This window comes from Arachis ipaensis, chromosome B01 (assembly GCF_000816755.2).
Source record: "Arachis ipaensis cultivar K30076 chromosome B01, Araip1.1, whole genome shotgun sequence".
Taxonomy (NCBI): Eukaryota; Viridiplantae; Streptophyta; class Magnoliopsida; order Fabales; family Fabaceae; genus Arachis; species Arachis ipaensis.
In genome coordinates this window covers 56,149,183-56,163,020 of record NC_029785.2, presented here as the reverse complement: position 1 = coordinate 56,163,020, position 13,838 = coordinate 56,149,183, and the positions used below count along the sequence as shown (strand labels likewise).

At 36.7% G+C, this 13,838-nt stretch overlaps 1 protein-coding gene across 1 annotated transcript in view; it reads right to left on the bottom strand.

Moving 5' to 3' along the window:
• LOC107630595 (methylsterol monooxygenase 1-1) overlaps positions 1–13,838 on the bottom strand; it is a 27,473-nt gene that overhangs the window by 12,642 nt on the left and 993 nt on the right. The gene's annotated exons all lie outside the window — the stretch shown is intronic.

The following is a 13,838-nucleotide window of genomic DNA, read 5'->3' as shown; positions in this document are numbered from 1 at the left end:
TAATTATCATTTGTTGTTGAATTTATAGCAAAAAAAATTCGAAGGTTGTGATAACATAAATTCATAAAAAAAGTCATCCATTTCGCATTACGCATTAGCGATGGTAATTTAATAGTGTTACTGTTAGAATTGAAAAATCAGATGATAATATGTTTTTATTTAAATTTTTTTTGAAGATAGATAAAATCAAACGGTAAATTTAACAGAATATTATTTTTTTATCATATTAATATGTAAAATCAATCTGACAACAATGGACGATTTTTTTGTAGTGTTTAAAAAAGAAAGTTATGTGTCTACTCTTTCTATATCTTCGTTATATATTATTATATCCTATAGATTCACTCTTTTACATATGAAATGTGTGTAAAAATAATAAAAGTAAAATTAGTTAAAATAGTAAGTGACTTATAACTTAGTTAGAAGGTCTTAGGTAAAAATCTTGAAAATAACACAAAAAAAATTTAATTAAAGATTATATATAATGAATGATATTTTAAAGAAAGAAAAAGTTATGTAATAATCTTTTCTGTGTTAAGACTTAAATGATAAAAAATAATGTTAAACTTTAATTAATTTGTTGCATTTGGACAAGATATATTTATATATCATATTAATGAAATGTACTTTTTTAGAATTTTTAAAAATCATCTTTATTAAAAATATCTGTGCAAATACAGAAATTAAAAATTTCCATAGAAATTTATGGAGATGTGAGAAATTGAGATGGAAATCGAAGTGGAGGCAGAAAAATTGAGGTTTAAGAAAGCTTCAGTGTTTTGAGAATCGAATTCAACTAGCTGATTTCGATTGAGTTAACCGAGAATCAGCCACCAAAGTGATCCAGTTCAAAGTGGAAAAGGTCAGCAATGAACCGGCCTGAAAAGGGGAAATTTGTTAAACAATCGATTAACCAATTAAATTGGTCTGATTTTCAACAATTAGCTGGTTTAAAATAATAAAATACAAAAAAAACATTTTTTCAAAGGACCTGTATATTTTACACATAAATTTATTATTTTATTATATCTAGTTTAATCCTAGTTGAACTTCGGTTGAACGAACCTTTGAACCTCTATCTCTATTGGTTTGATCATCGGTTCGATTTTGAAAACCTTGGAAAGGAGGCATCTCCCACCAAGATTCTAAAAATCAGTTTGAATTGGTCGGTTGAACAAGTCGAACGGAAAACCCGTGGAGAGTTTGTCTCGGTCAGCTAGAAGAACCGCTGGAATTGAATACCGTTTCATAACAGAAAAATCTGCCAAAAATCAATCAGTCGAACATAACCGGGACCCTTTCGTGTTTTATTAAATCTCCAAAAATGTGTTGGAAAGTGAAAAGAAAAATAAAAAATAAAGAGAAAATTGAATCTAAATATCTTAACACAGTGAGGGGTAGAACGAGAGGTCAGGTCAAGGATCCAAGAGTTTGGAACCGAAAAGAGTATGGATGACTAGAGAACTAGTCCTTCTCAATTTTCGTGAATAATCTCCCAGAAGACATATCAAAAAAAGAACTATTTCAGCTGTTTAGTTGGGCTAGACGTATAAATGATATATACTTATCAATAAAACAAAAAATAGTAGTATATACATTTTTACGTTCATACGATACACTACGAAAGGAGGGGCCTTGAAGGCTATAACAGAGATGAATTGTATGAGACTGAGAGGTAAGGTTGTCTTCGTGGGGGAAGCTAAATACAAGAGAATGTCTGATGTGAAGGACACGAACAATATACAGCTGCGAGGTGACAATCGAATGGCTATGGCTCGTCAGCTGTCACAGGAAAGAGAAGAGACCCAGAAAATCTCAGCTATCTGCACTAAAGATTTGACGAAGGAGAAAATGGTCCAAGATCCAGATGGGAATGGGTGGACGAAGAAGGTGAAAGTGGTTGTGGTGAAAGAAAACTTGGACTGGTTGTAGAAAAGCCTAGTAGATGGAACGACGACGGCTATTTACTTTAGGTCATTGAAAGAATTGGTTGAAAAGAACTTTTCGCAAGTTATTCAAGTTCAGTTGCACAAAATGGGAGCATATAAAGCTTTGTTGATCTTTGACAGTCTGTTGAATGCTGAAGAGACTTGCACATTCAAAATGAATAGCCTACTACAGTTGTTTCATAGTGTATAGAGGTGGGACGAGTCGGAGAGAAGTGAAACTTGAAGAGTGTGGTTAGAATGATTTGGGGTTCTGTTACATGCATGGTTTGTGGTTACTTTCAGGATAATAGGAAGCCAATGGGGTGAAGTGGTTGGGTGTGATAAAGTGACGGAATCATGCATCTCCTTTAGTGTCGGCCATGTGCAAATTGATACCTGTGTGATGGATGGATGTGATCAATGAATGGGTCCATATCACAATAGGCACGAGTGGCTTCGGTATTTTGGTAAAAGAGGTGGGACGTGAAACATATGGAGTGAATTGTAATTTGAAAATTGTGGGGGATGATACTGTAATATGTGAACACCATAAGAACATATCTACAAGGGTTTGTGATGATGTAGCTATATGGTCAAAAAGGCCAACAAATTTGACAGACTATACAGACCAGGAATCGGAAGTGGTAATGGAGGTGTTGCGGGAGGAGGTTGAAGAAGAGGCTAGATTGGTAAATTCAGAAATAATTTTGAATGAGTGGAGTTATGAATATTTAAGTTTCAATCAAAAGAAATTAGTAACGTATCAATCAAATTATAGTGATATTGAAGGCATGGCAGATTTTGTGGGATATGAAGTGATTAATGAAGTAGATTCTAAGCTTATTATTCCCTGGGATTATTGTTGTAAATCTAATGGGCTGGATAGGGAGGATATAAGGAATAAAATGTATGAACTTAATGTAAAGCCCACCAATGGAATTAGATGCTGTAAGAATGTTTTGGGCCATGAGGGCCCAAGCTCCATAGCCACTAAGCAGGTTGGCGTTGCGGATGCCTGTCCTAGACCGGGTTTGAAGCGGGTGGGTCGGGCTTGTAAGGTCCAGTTGAGAAGAAGCAGGACTGCCTCTAATGCCACAACGCCTAGGGGCTCTTATGTCTTGGGGGCGCTGGCTCAACATTGGGAGAAACAAGAACATGACCTGGAAAAGAATGTATAGCAGTCGATGGTAAAGAAGCTTCGCGGCGGCCATTTGACAAGTTGGGGGTGGTGGTTCGGCAAAGGGTGTAGAAGCAAACCGGATGGAGGAGGCAGAATTGACCACGATGGTGAGGGAATGTTGACACGACAGTTGCTCCAGCTAGAAGCAGGTCCGCAATCCTTTGTTGGTGTGTTGGAGTTGATCGATGATGGCGGGGATAAGGAGGTTGGAAGCTGGAGACGTGCACTGGAGGCCGAGGGTTGCAGAATAGTAAAACATGATGGAGGGGCTTATTGGCTAGAAGGGGATGAGGACGGGGAAGACGGGGCTAACGACGGACACGGTAATGGTGATGATTCTGAACACAGTGGCAGAGTTAATCAAGAAATTGTTAATACAGGCCTGAGAATTAAAGCAATTAGTGATAGAAATTTACTGATGCTTAATGATGGATATGGCTACGGTGATGATGAGGACATTTTAGGGGAAACAGCATATGCCTGTGATGATGAGGCCAGTGACAATGAGTGTTCAAGGTTGGATGAGCAACCGATAGAAAACAAAAGGACCTGGGATTTAGCAAGAGAGTCAAGAGCAATGCTATATAATGAAGTTGTTGTTGAATTTATAGCAAAAAAAATTCGAAGGTTGTGATAACATAAATTCATAAAAAAAGTCATCCATTTCGCATTAGAGTTATCCGATGGTAATTTAATAGTGTTACTGTTAGAATTGAAAAATCAGATGATAATATGTTTTTATTTAAATTTTTTTTGAAGATAGATAAAATCAAACGGTAAATTTAACAGAATATTATTTTTTTATCATATTAATATGTAAAATCAATCTGACAACAATGGACGATTTTTTTGTAGTGTTTAAAAAAGAAAGTTATGTGTCTACTCTTTCTATATCTTCGTTATATATTATTATATCCTATAGATTCACTCTTTTACATATGAAATGTGTGTAAAAATAATAAAAGTAAAATTAGTTAAAATAGTAAGTGACTTATAACTTAGTTAGAAGGTCTTAGGTAAAAATCTTGAAAATAACACAAAAAAAATTTAATTAAAGATTATATATAATGAATGATATTTTAAAGAAAGAAAAAGTTATGTAATAATCTTTTCTGTGTTAAGACTTAAATGATAAAAAATAATGTTAAACTTTAATTAATTTGTTGCATTTGGACAAGATATATTTATATATCATATTAATGAAATGTACTTTTTTAGAATTTTTAAAAATCATCTTTATTAAAAATATCTGTGCAAATACAGAAATTAAAAATTTCCATAGAAATTTATGGAGATGTGAGAAATTGAGATGGAAATCGAAGTGGAGGCAGAAAAATTGAGGTTTAAGAAAGCTTCAGTGTTTTGAGAATCGAATTCAACTAGCTGATTTCGATTGAGTTAACCGAGAATCAGCCACCAAAGTGATCCAGTTCAAAGTGGAAAAGGTCAGCAATGAACCGGCCTGAAAAGGGGAAATTTGTTAAACAATCGATTAACCAATTAAATTGGTCTGATTTTCAACAATTAGCTGGTTTAAAATAATAAAATACAAAAAAAACATTTTTTCAAAGGACCTGTATATTTTACACATAAATTTATTATTTTATTATATCTAGTTTAATCCTAGTTGAACTTCGGTTGAACGAACCTTTGAACCTCTATCTCTATTGGTTTGATCATCGGTTCGATTTTGAAAACCTTGGAAAGGAGGCATCTCCCACCAAGATTCTAAAAATCAGTTTGAATTGGTCGGTTGAACAAGTCGAACGGAAAACCCGTGGAGAGTTTGTCTCGGTCAGCTAGAAGAACCGCTGGAATTGAATACCGTTTCATAACAGAAAAATCTGCCAAAAATCAATCAGTCGAACATAACCGGGACCCTTTCGTGTTTTATTAAATCTCCAAAAATGTGTTGGAAAGTGAAAAGAAAAATAAAAAATAAAGAGAAAATTGAATCTAAATATCTTAACACAGTGAGGGGTAGAACGAGAGGTCAGGTCAAGGATCCAAGAGTTTGGAACCGAAAAGAGTATGGATGACTAGAGAACTAGTCCTTCTCAATTTTCGTGAATAATCTCCCAGAAGACATATCAAAAAAAGAACTATTTCAGCTGTTTAGTTGGGCTAGACGTATAAATGATATATACTTATCAATAAAACAAAAAATAGTAGTATATACATTTTTACGTTCATACGATACACTACGAAAGGAGGGGCCTTGAAGGCTATAACAGAGATGAATTGTATGAGACTGAGAGGTAAGGTTGTCTTCGTGGGGGAAGCTAAATACAAGAGAATGTCTGATGTGAAGGACACGAACAATATACAGCTGCGAGGTGACAATCGAATGGCTATGGCTCGTCAGCTGTCACAGGAAAGAGAAGAGACCCAGAAAATCTCAGCTATCTGCACTAAAGATTTGACGAAGGAGAAAATGGTCCAAGATCCAGATGGGAATGGGTGGACGAAGAAGGTGAAAGTGGTTGTGGTGAAAGAAAACTTGGACTGGTTGTAGAAAAGCCTAGTAGATGGAACGACGACGGCTATTTACTTTAGGTCATTGAAAGAATTGGTTGAAAAGAACTTTTCGCAAGTTATTCAAGTTCAGTTGCACAAAATGGGAGCATATAAAGCTTTGTTGATCTTTGACAGTCTGTTGAATGCTGAAGAGACTTGCACATTCAAAATGAATAGCCTACTACAGTTGTTTCATAGTGTATAGAGGTGGGACGAGTCGGAGAGAAGTGAAACTTGAAGAGTGTGGTTAGAATGATTTGGGGTTCTGTTACATGCATGGTTTGTGGTTACTTTCAGGATAATAGGAAGCCAATGGGGTGAAGTGGTTGGGTGTGATAAAGTGACGGAATCATGCATCTCCTTTAGTGTCGGCCATGTGCAAATTGATACCTGTGTGATGGATGGATGTGATCAATGAATGGGTCCATATCACAATAGGCACGAGTGGCTTCGGTATTTTGGTAAAAGAGGTGGGACGTGAAACATATGGAGTGAATTGTAATTTGAAAATTGTGGGGGATGATACTGTAATATGTGAACACCATAAGAACATATCTACAAGGGTTTGTGATGATGTAGCTATATGGTCAAAAAGGCCAACAAATTTGACAGACTATACAGACCAGGAATCGGAAGTGGTAATGGAGGTGTTGCGGGAGGAGGTTGAAGAAGAGGCTAGATTGGTAAATTCAGAAATAATTTTGAATGAGTGGAGTTATGAATATTTAAGTTTCAATCAAAAGAAATTAGTAACGTATCAATCAAATTATAGTGATATTGAAGGCATGGCAGATTTTGTGGGATATGAAGTGATTAATGAAGTAGATTCTAAGCTTATTATTCCCTGGGATTATTGTTGTAAATCTAATGGGCTGGATAGGGAGGATATAAGGAATAAAATGTATGAACTTAATGTAAAGCCCACCAATGGAATTAGATGCTGTAAGAATGTTTTGGGCCATGAGGGCCCAAGCTCCATAGCCACTAAGCAGGTTGGCGTTGCGGATGCCTGTCCTAGACCGGGTTTGAAGCGGGTGGGTCGGGCTTGTAAGGTCCAGTTGAGAAGAAGCAGGACTGCCTCTAATGCCACAACGCCTAGGGGCTCTTATGTCTTGGGGGCGCTGGCTCAACATTGGGAGAAACAAGAACATGACCTGGAAAAGAATGTATAGCAGTCGATGGTAAAGAAGCTTCGCGGCGGCCATTTGACAAGTTGGGGGTGGTGGTTCGGCAAAGGGTGTAGAAGCAAACCGGATGGAGGAGGCAGAATTGACCACGATGGTGAGGGAATGTTGACACGACAGTTGCTCCAGCTAGAAGCAGGTCCGCAATCCTTTGTTGGTGTGTTGGAGTTGATCGATGATGGCGGGGATAAGGAGGTTGGAAGCTGGAGACGTGCACTGGAGGCCGAGGGTTGCAGAATAGTAAAACATGATGGAGGGGCTTATTGGCTAGAAGGGGATGAGGACGGGGAAGACGGGGCTAACGACGGACACGGTAATGGTGATGATTCTGAACACAGTGGCAGAGTTAATCAAGAAATTGTTAATACAGGCCTGAGAATTAAAGCAATTAGTGATAGAAATTTACTGATGCTTAATGATGGATATGGCTACGGTGATGATGAGGACATTTTAGGGGAAACAGCATATGCCTGTGATGATGAGGCCAGTGACAATGAGTGTTCAAGGTTGGATGAGCAACCGATAGAAAACAAAAGGACCTGGGATTTAGCAAGAGAGTCAAGAGCAATGCTATATAATGAAGAAGATGGCATTATGGCTATTCTCCAACAACAGAATGAAGAAATTGCTCAGAAAGGAAGATTGGCAAAACAGAAGGCAAAAACTAGACGGAGCAGGCCCAAAACTCATAAAAAGGTGTGCAATAATTTTTAAAATGATTTTTAGTTCTTGAAATGTTAGGGGGTTGAAGGGTGACAGAAAGTTGAGGATGGTAAAATACCTGAAGAGGAAATATAGATTGAACATGTTAGGTTTGATGGAGACTAAAAAGGTTTGATGTTTTAAAAATTTAGGGGAGTGGTTGTGTAGGGTGGGACTATGTTATGTCTGATGGTGCATCTGGTGGGTTGTTGTTAATATGGGATGACGAATTTTTTAAAATACGAAATTGTTATAAAGGTGAGAGATGTTTGTGTGTTGAAGGGGTGTTGTTAAAGAATAACTTTAATTGTGCTTTTATTTTGGTTTATGGTGCACATGTTAGAGATGAGAAGCTTGTTGTGTGGGAGGAGTTGAGTTACATAGCTGGTTTATGTCAGGTTCCCTATTGTTTCATGGGAGACTTTAAGAGATTGTACACGTGAAAGAATGACGAGGCACTGATAGCTTATCCTTGTCGGCGGAAGATTTCAAGAATTGGATACACAACAGGGGTTTGGTGGACTTGCCGATTACTGACCGCAAGTTTACATGGTTCAGAGGTCGATCTTGTAGTCCTATTGATAGGGCTCTGGTTAGTTTGGAATGGTTTGAAGAGTTTCCAAAGATTTGTTTATGAGGTGGTCCAAGGGGTTCGTCAGATTAGTGTCCTATTATAGTGGAAGATAAGAGGCCTAGAGATGAACCGAGGCCGTTCTGAAGTCTTGACTCGTGGTTTACACATGAAAGTTTCTTGAGGATGGTCAATGAGGAATGGAGAGGACTAAAAGAGGTGCAATTCACAGATAAATTGAAGGCTTTGACAATTCCTCTGGGAAAATGGCATAAAGACAACTTTGGTGGCATGGACAAGAAAATTATGAAGTTTGAGGAAGAGATTAAGAAGATTGATGACATGGTGGGTGATGGGGTTTATGATGGAACGGTGGAGGCAAGAAGGAGGGCGCTTGTTGTTTGCTGTGAGAAATTGTATGTGAGGAAAGAACAACATTGGAAGTAGATGTCGCGCTCTAGACATGCGAGGGACATAGATAAAAACACGAGGTGCTTCCACAACTTAGCTTCTGCGAGAAGGAGAAACAATAGGATTGATGCGCTGGTTATTAATGGAAGGTTGATAAGGCATCAAGCTAGGATTAAGATTGCGATTAGGGACCTTTATAAGGACTTATATCATCAGGAGGATTCTCCTTTGGTGGGATTCAGAGATGGTCTAGTGGAAATGATCGATGAAGAAGATGCTTTGGCTTTGGAGTTGCAACCGACTCTTGAGGAGGTTAGAGAGGCAGTGTGGGATTGTGAATCATCTAAGGCTCCAAAAAGGGATGGATACAACATGAACTTCATAAAGAAGTATTGGGCTGAAATTGGTTCTGAATTCACGGCAGCAGTATTGGGCTTTTTCATGCCTTCTAGGCTACCGGCGGATGCTAATGTCACTTGGGTAGCGTTGGCACCTAAGTTTATAGGTGCAAAGGAAATCAAACACCTTAAACCAATTAGCATGATGGGGTGTGTGTATAAAGTCATTTCGAAGACGCTGGTTAGGAGAATATAAGCAGTAATGCCAGGGCTAGTAGGTAAGACACATAGTGCTTTTATTTAAGGGCAAAATATTCATGACAGGGCTCTTATTACGTACGAAACTATTTAGTGGATTAAATTGAGAAAGAAGGAAGCAGTGATCATAAAGTTAGACTTCTAGAAAGCATATGATACAGTCAAGTGGAGCTTTGTGGGCCTTGTGTTACAAAAGATGAGTTTTAGACGAAGATGAAGGGGGTGGATTATGGAGTGTGTCAGTATGTGTTCTATGTCAGTATTGATAAACAGTTCGCCATCTAAGCTGTTTAAGATGGAAAGGTGCCTGCGATAAGGTGATCCACTTTCTCCATTTTTGTTTGTACTTGTCGTCAATGTTCTATATAGGATGTTTGGGGAGGTGGTTAGAAACGGTCGTATATCTCCGCTACTGGTTGGTAGAGATCATATTGAGTTGTCGCATCTTCAGTTTGAGGATGATATTATTTTGTTCTGCCCTCCAGAGGAAGAGACCACTAAGAATTACAGAAGGATTCTTCGTTGTTTTGAATTGATGTCGGGATTAAGTATTAATTTTGATAAATCTAGCTTGATTCCAATTAATTGTGACAAGCAGTGGGTACTGCGTATGTGTAGCATGCTGGGCTATAAGGAAGCCTCTCTTCCAGTTAAATACCTAAGAATCTCATTAGGAACTAACCCGAGATTAGTTAAGACTTGGGAGCCAATTATAGACAAAGTGGAGGGGATGCTTAGCACATCTGAAAAGCCAAGGTTCTCAATAAAAGCCGATAAGTTGGTGCTCATCAAATCTGTTTGAATAGCCTTCCTGTATATTATTTGAGTTTATATAAGATGCCAAAGGCAATTGTAAAGAAACTGATTTTCTTGCAGAGAAGATTTTTATGGAGTAAGGAGGATGGAAGGAATGGTATGGCCTTGGTTAGATGGGAGGTGGTGCAAGCTCCCAAAAAATTTGGTGGGTTGGGTGTTGGGGATCCCATGGTGCTCAACATAGCTTTTCTATTTAAGTGGTGGTGGCATTTTTCAAAGGAGAAGTGTCCATTGTGGAAGAAGGTGATTTGCTCTTGTAATAACCTGAACGCAAATGTGTTACTGTCCTCCCAGATATTACCTGCCCGGGAGGCTCATAGAAGGATATTTGTTAGATACAATTCAAAGTTCAACAAGTAAGATAGAAGATAATTACTGGGTTTTCTATGGAGGTTAGTAATGGGAGAGGGACTCGATTCTGGATGGATGTCTGGCTAAGTGGTGGTTCTTTGAAAGATTAGTTTTCGAGGCTTTTCTCAGTTTCAAACCAAAGAAGATCCGTAATAGGGGATTGTGGGTTTTGGGATGGGTTAGAGTAGATATGAAACTTCCAATAGAGGCGAGAGCTATTCCAATGGGAGTTGGATCTAGTAAACCAGTTGCATGAAACATTAAGGCTGCTCAAACTTGCATATGACAAAGAGGATAGAGTTGTGTGAAAATTTGATAAACAAGGTGTATTTTCTACTAACTCTTTTGTGCAGTTGTTGCAGGCGGAAATGATTCTGGAGGATATAACAAGTTACAGCTTTACTAGGACAATTTGGAAAGGTCTAGTTCCACCAAAAGTTAAGCTGTTTGTCTGGTTTATCTTGACTGGCAGAGTCAATACGAAGGAGAGGCTGAGTCGGTTTGGAGTTGTTAACCAGGAAGATATTGTATGCATGTTATGTAACAAAGGTGTTGAATATGGTCACTACTTGTTTCTTGGTTGTGATTTTTCTTGGTAGGTTTGGTGTGCATGGATATCATTTATTGGAAGGCAATGGTCATGCCCAGGGACATTAAAGGAACATTTTCAAAGTTGGACTGAGATATCAATTAACAAGGAGGAGCGCAAGAGATGGATAGTATATTTTTGTACGATTATCTGGAACATTTTGTTGGAAAAGAATAGAAGGATTTTTTAGAATAAAGAAAAAGGATTTGACGAGATTATCAACCTATTTTTTCTAAACTACAAGAAGTGGCTAGGTGTGAATCTTTTTATTGTTGATGACAATACTAAAAATGATAAAGAAATAACTATTAGTGTTCTTTGCGTTGGTTATTTTTATTTATTTATTGTAGATTGGTTCTGTTTATTGTCTTCTTATATTCCACTTTATGTGTTGAGCTTTCTTTCTTTCAAAAAAAAAAAAAAATTTCTCAGCACATTTCATCTTCCTCTTCGTTCTTTAACTTCCAAAACTAGAACTCCATAAACTAGAATATCTAACTTTGGAAGAAGGTGGTTCCGCTTATCATCTTTGTTTTCTTGTTGGCTTGTACTCGCGTATGTTTTTTGTCATTTTTTTTGCCTTCTATCAATCATTTTGTTCACCTTCCATCTTCCGCAAGTTTATGTATTAGTCATTTTACAAACATTTTATAATGAGTGAAAATATTTAAGAGTAAAATTATATAAAAAAATAAATTTATTTAGAATGAAAGTAATGTGATTAAGTGTAATTTACTTAGATGTGATTAAAAAATAATTGAATTAAATTTTTAAATCAATAAATTAATAATTAAAGCAGTTCAATAACCTATTCAATTATCTATTTGATTTTTAAAACCTAGTCATCTCTTCCTTTTCACCCATGGTCCTAAAAATTAGATCGGACCAACTATAAATTGGCTCTCTTTATGGTTTGGCTTAACATTTAAAAACGTCGATTAAGTCGGTTGAGAACCGACCAGTTAAATCGAATCGAGACCAGTTCAATTCTCTTGAAACGGCGCTGTTTTGCGCTTTAAAAAAAAAGCCTTTCTCTTTTCCTCGAGCAGGGTAGTAGTGTAGGTTCTCCTTCTCCCCCACCGCCGCAAGGCTCTCACTTAGCGCCGCTATCCTTTGCGCTTACACACGACCATGTCTTCATCCGATCGTCCGCGGCTCCACGCTTTTTCCTCATTCAATAATTAGTATGTCTTCCTCGAGCTTGTCGTTAGTCACTGGTCTTCATCTGGTCAGCCACTCTTCTGCCGCCATCTGTCGTTCTCAGGCACAACCGTCCTGGTCTGAAAGTTGTGGTCGAAGTCTCCATCCGCTCTCATTCACCAAGCGCAACTTCTTCCTCAAGCTCTTTGTCTGCCATCCGCTCTTCGTTTCCTCAACCACACTTCTGTTATCGTTCGTCGTACTTCTTGTCACATAGTCTCCGTCTCCGCTGTGATTCTGCTCCTCTACTCTTGATCACTTGGTTCTTCATTTTTTTTGTTCAGAAATCACTTTGAATGATTATTGATTAACTCTGCCCATTGTTGTCGTGCTCATTCTTTTCTGCTCACTACTAGTGCTCGTTCTTCTTCTTCTTTTTTTTTTTGTTCAAAAACCACTTTAAATGATTATTGATTAGCTTTGTTCGCTGCTGTTGTGTTCGTTCTTCTCTGCTCGTTGCTAGTACTCTGCTTTTGTTACTGTTGTGCTTTTTTTTTTTGTGTGCTGTGTTGTGCTTTTTTTTTTTTTCAAAACCTTATAAAAATTATGATAGTGTATAACTTAGTTAAAATAGGATGTTAATCTTTAATGAAATAATTTATTTTTTACTGAAAAAAATAACATAAAAATGTATTGATTACTATTTTGAACTAGGTTGTTGATGATCTTCAAGAAAGGAGTGTAATATAGATACATTCTTTAACAAATTAGGGTTCGTTGCTTCTTAGAGATGCACTCTCGAATGATCTCTCATTGTCCCTTCCAATCTCTGGCGAAATATTCAACCTAAATCCTTTATCTCTGTTTAATACTTGAAATGTATGATGAACCTACTTTTCTTTAAAGTCTGATTTTTATTTATTTATTTTTAAAAAATCAATATCTTTTTATAAAGAACCTCCTAGTTTTTGTGCCTGTAGATAATTTATACTATTTTGTTTGTGCTGAGATTTTGTACTACTACGTATACATACTTGTTCATTTCAGCTACCGTTATATGTTTCAGGAATGATTTTTATTGGCCTCATTTTTTAAGTATTTAGTTTATTTCAAATAATTTGTTCCTATCTCATTATATATTGCAGCAATGAAAGCTAATTCAATAAAAAAGGTTGAGTCTAAAATTTTTCAATTTATTGAGGCAGCTAATAAGAATAGTACTATAGTTTGCCAATTCATAAGTAATTTGTTTATGAAAAAAGATCATAAAACTTTAGGTGATAATATTTTATCTAATATTTTAAATTAAATTATAATTATATTTTAAGATATTTATTTATAATTTTATTATTATTTTGTTATAAAATAATTTTTTTTAATTAAATTACGATTAAATTGATTAGACCAAAATATTAGTAAATCAGTAACAAAAACAAGGCAACGACCGATCTAATTTTCAGATCCTTGCTTTCATCCCACGGCGCTTCGTAGACATTCCTAATCATGTGGCACTATGCTGATCATATCATTGGATTTCGGTTTGGGTTTCGGAGATGCAGCAGAGACTTGTTTCCCCATATTTTTGCGAAAGCGACTACTCACATACATAGAGATGATAACTTACCACCTTTACGCACTTACGCTCCCAAAATAATGAGAATTTTTTTCCCACAATAGATATTAAAACTACGATATGAGGTGACTAGAGGAGGGGAAAGAGAAACGATGCACTTTGAGCTCAAATGAGAGAGGTAAAGCACTAACTTGTGAATTTATTCTAATATATAAAAAATGGAATTAAAAATCTAATTTCATTTTAAAATAAAGAATGATTAGTGTGTGCATAGAGAAGT